Genomic DNA, 5,029 nt, shown 5'->3' on the forward strand with positions numbered 1-5,029 from the left:
TTGACTATAAGATGATCTCTCTGGTCACTGTGTTGAGAATAAACTGTAAGGGAGCAAGGACAGCTGAAGTGAGACCAGTTTTGGTGGCCATTGTACTGGTTGGAGTCTGAATAATTGGGCCACTCAACAAATAAGCATTGAACAATGGTGGAGGCTGCGGGAGGCCATCAGTGGCTCCCTCCTAAACTCAGGCAATGGTCTGGAAAGTCATAACTATGAAACCAAATTTGGAAAAGAAAAATGCATTACCAGAGCATGAATACACCATCTAATTACAAGTGTTAAAACCTCATTTGTATTCAGTTTAGAACACCGAAGGTGCAAAGAGCAGTGTGTGGGAAGCCTGGGATGCGGTCGGACTCATCTTCTTTGTTTGGATGAACAGCAGTCTCTATTGTCTGCCATGGGACTGCATAGAAATACTTATGACACATTTACTAGTTTGCAAAGCTATCAGGACTCTGTTAGCAATTAGGTGATTTTATTCAGCTGAGATCATACTGCACAGTAGGTTTACTCCTTGACAAAACCAAACTTTGAATGGAAGGGAATCAGCCTGTTTGGTGAAAAAAAAAAAAAAAAAAAGCCAATGATTTGTGATCCCAGATCACAACTCTGACTTTTGAAGTGTGCATTCATAAATGCTTGTCATGGAGCCTGATATAATTAAATGGATTTTCAAGTCTTTTTTTTTTTTTTTTTTTTTTTAGGTACATCACCCCTCCATCCTCAGAGCACTATGGCCGTTATACCATAGATCCTCATTAGGCAAAGACTTAAAAATGTTCAGTGACTTCATAAGGATGGATTATAAAATTAAATCAGGGTTTTTAATGTTGAAACTTATGAGCTGTCATTTTATTAGGGCATATTTTTCTTCCTACTGCACATATCTGCAAATAGCATGTATTCTTTGTATAATCCCATTACTAGTAATAGGCTCTTTACTTATTTTAAAAAGTAATTTAGACTGGAATGAATAACTATACCTTAATGGACATGAAATTGATTGAAGTTATTCCTTTGATTAGTTAATAATTTGTGTGTGTATGTGTGTGCACGCACACATGTGTGCATGGAATTATCCATAAAAATGATTTGCAATCTAATGGAAGCCTTCTAAAATGACGATCCATGGATTTTCTAGCTTGTTATATATTCACTGGGTAATAACATCTTAGAGGTAGAAGGACACATGGCTGTTACCTAGTCCTATATCTTCCAAAGGAGGGATTCTTTCTCCAGACACCCTAAGAATTGACCATCAAGCTTCTGTTTGGATATCTTCATCAGTGGGAGGCTGACTACATTTTTTAACAACCCACTCTTAACAAATGTGTCTCCTTGGCCCTTCAACCTACTGATTTCACTGTAATAAATCATAAAACAGTCTGTCTTTCACTTGTTTGGGGAAAAAAAAAAAGAAAGAAACTAGTTGCCCTGATAGTGACTCTGACTCATGGAGATCCCATGTGTTTCAGGGTAGAACTGAGATCCATAGTGTGGTAGTTAAGGTTGTGTGTCAACTTGGCTGGGCCATGGTCTTGAGTTCTTGGCAGCTGGATACAGTTATTCCCCACTGATGAGATTAGAATCATCCCCATAGTGGAATCTGCTGTGAGCGGCTACTTAGTTGCCTTCAGAGTGTGGCCTGCTTCCAGTATATATGAGGAAGCTTTAAGGAAGGTCTCTAGCTTTTTGGCATGTCTGGATCCTGCATTTGCCTGAGTATTTTCTCAGTGGCCTGCCAATCTTGGGATTGTTCTTGGACTTGACCAGAAGTCTACTGTGTTGTTTGTTGATCTTGAGATTGTGCAATTTTTCTTGCCAACCTTGGATTCTCATCGGCCTAAGCAGCCAGCAGCTGCATGAGTTAGGAGAAGCCTCCAACTCCAGTGAGCCTGGAATAAGAGGCAGAGCTGAAGGCCAAGGTTGACAGGCCTTCACCCAGCTCCTAAAGCAGGCCCTCAAGTTGGACTTCTAGCTTCCTAAACTGTAAGAGAATAAATTCCTGTTTGTCAAAGCCATCTATTTGCGGTATCTCTGTTAAAGCAGCACTGAAGAACCAAGACACATAGGTTTTTTCAATGGCTGATATCTTGGAAGTAGAGCTTTTCTTCTGAAGCACCCCTGGACAGATTCCAACCTTTGAGTAAGTATCTGAGTGACATTTGCACCACCCAGTGTCTCCTTCCTCTTCCACTTGAGAACCCTTCAGATACTTGAGGCCCTTTCTTTTTGCTAAACTGGTAGCCTTCCTCTGGTGCATTACCAGTGCGAATGTTAAGGTTTCTTCACTATTGATACCCTTGGCTTTGAATACTAGACATTTTGGCATCCCAGTTGGACATTTCCTGGAGGCTCTTGAGCCTTCTGTCTCAGAAGTCCATTTGCCTTGATAATAATAATAATAATAAAAGAAGTCCACACTGTTTCTGGGCCTATGAGAAGTAGAAGGGGAGGGAACCCAAAAACCTGGAAGCCAGGCTGGTTCAGAGTCATGCACAAGTAAAACCTGTGAGTCACCTGACAGAGCCCCCTCCCCCATTATACTCAACCTAAAGTATTGGCTACAATCTTCTGAAACCTCACCACCCATTCTGTCTTGCCATCCTGTAGCTTGCTAATTGCTGACAGTTACTTTTGAATTAGACAGCTAAATGTCTGAGTCCACAAATATTTAGTGCAGGGTTACCTCAGACTCCTCAAGGGGTGAGCTGGATCAATTAACCAACAATTTGATCTGCTCTTCAGTGATACACCATCAGAAACAAATGCTAATTTACTTGGATTGGGCTTATTAATGATGGGTGATATTTATTTATTGTTTATTCTGTGCAAGACAATGTATTAAGTCCTTTAGTCCTCATGATGACTTTATGAGGGAAGTACTATCCACATTTTACAGATGGAAGAAAAGAAGGTTCAGAGAGGTCAAATGATTTTCCTGTGTCACACAGCAGAGAGAGGATGCAAATCAGAAGCTGCCTGACTGCCAAAACCCAAGTTCTTGATCATTACATGATTCTGTAGTGCTCTACGGAATGCAGCCCTAACGTGGTGTCAGCAGGCTTGGGGCCTATCATTCAAATCTGGATGTGAAGGGCATGTTGTGTGTGGTGGGCTTGGTGTGGAGAGTTCTGGTGGGTGAGGGGTCATTCCAGCAGAGCTGCTGTCAGTTCACCATGAAGCATCTCTGTATATTTGCCCTCAGTGACAATTATACAGGACCTAATGTGGCCTTCCTTTAGTTCCTACTTCATTCTTGGATCTCATTCTTCTCTCTCTCTCTCTCGCTCTCTCTGTCTCTCTCTCTCTCTCTCTCACACACACACACACACACACACACATCCTCTCTGGCTTCCAAGGTATCAAATATCAGACTGGATTAAAAAAAAGTCCATCCTAATACGTGACTAAGCAGAGACTAGAACACACATTCCCCAGGATCTTCTTCCTCTCTCTAGCAACATGTCCTTATTGTCATGAGAGGCTTAGAAATGCATGCTTCTGCCTTTGCTATTTAACCTTTCCAAATGACAAAAATGGCAGGGGTTCCAGGTCAGGGAAACTCCAGGGCAAGCAGATGGGAGAGATATATTGGATCAGGTATGACCTTGGAGATTTTCAGCCAATTGCAACTCTGGGTTGAGCTAATTCCAAAGCTATGTGATGAAGACCATCAGCTAAGAATCCTGAGATCACATTTATTTTGCATAAGAATATACACTTAATATGCAGAGTCGGGACAATGTTTCCCTCTGCAGTAAAGTCAGTGAACAAGCCACTTAACCAGGTCAATCAGGTTCTTTGGATTCCTAACACAAAAAGTTCCATTGAATAATCATGTTCCCTTCTTGGTTGTAGTGTAAATGATAAGGGTGTGTTTTTATGTATGTATGTGTTTGTGTGCATGTTAATGTTACAATGCACTTCAGGATTACAAGATAACTAGATTGCTGTCATAAAATTCTAGTGTCTCCTGGTTGCAAACTCATATGTTAAATAATGCTTTCCAATTTTCAGTTGTTATGCCTGATAACTCATTCTTTTATCAGCAGCAATACAAAATGCAAACTTATTGGAATAGCAATAAGGACTACTTGGCATTAATGAAGAGAGCACTTTTTATAGGAATTAATACTTGTCTGGGACTTGATCACCAAAATTTATTTCAGGAAGTTAAAGGTTATACTTGCAAATGATGCCATGTGGATGAGAGTTTTCAAGAATTAAGTCTCCTGTTGTCCCAAAGTGACCAGAGGAAGACATGGAAACATGACAGATGTAAAGAAGCAGAGCAATATGAAAATGATCAATCAAGGGGGGCAGATAGAAATAATTTAGCAAATAGCAAACAATTTAGCTTGAACATCCATTTGTATAAGGAGCCCTGCTGGTGCAGTGCCTAAGGCATTTGACTGCTAACCAGAGGGTTGGTGGTTCAAACCCACCAGCCACTCCGCGGAAGGAAGACAGGACAATCCACTTCCATGAAGATTTACCACCTCAGAAACCCAAATGGGGGTCTTTATGAGTCAGAATCAACTCTATGGCAGTGAGTTTCTATACACACAGACACACACACATACATACATATACATACTCAATGTGGGACTACCTTTCTTTCATAAGGCAAGCAAAACAATAATGTCCTACAAAAGCACTATATTTTTTAAAAGTTCTTCATGAAAAGAAGAGATTCCGACTCCCTACCTTGCGAGCACAGCATATGTGCAGGAAAGAATTCAGAAATGTCAATGAGGCATTGGCACAGAAGAGGCCCTGGGTGGTACAAGCAGTTAAGCACTAGGCTACTCACTAAAAGCTTGAAGGTTCAAGTTTAACCAGAGGTGCTTAGAAGAAAGCCATGGCAATCTGCTTCCCACAAATTAGCCATTGAAAACCCTATGGAGCACAGCAGTTCTACTGTGACACGTGTATTGTTAGGTGCTGTCGAGTCGGTTCCGACTCATATCAACTCTATGTACAACGTCCTGCACCATCCTCACAATCATTACTGTGCTGT

Source organism: Orycteropus afer, unplaced genomic scaffold (genome assembly GCF_000298275.1).
Source record: "Orycteropus afer afer isolate SDZICR_OR568_19922 unplaced genomic scaffold, OryAfe1.0 scaffold00597, whole genome shotgun sequence".
Taxonomy (NCBI): Eukaryota; Metazoa; Chordata; class Mammalia; order Tubulidentata; family Orycteropodidae; genus Orycteropus; species Orycteropus afer.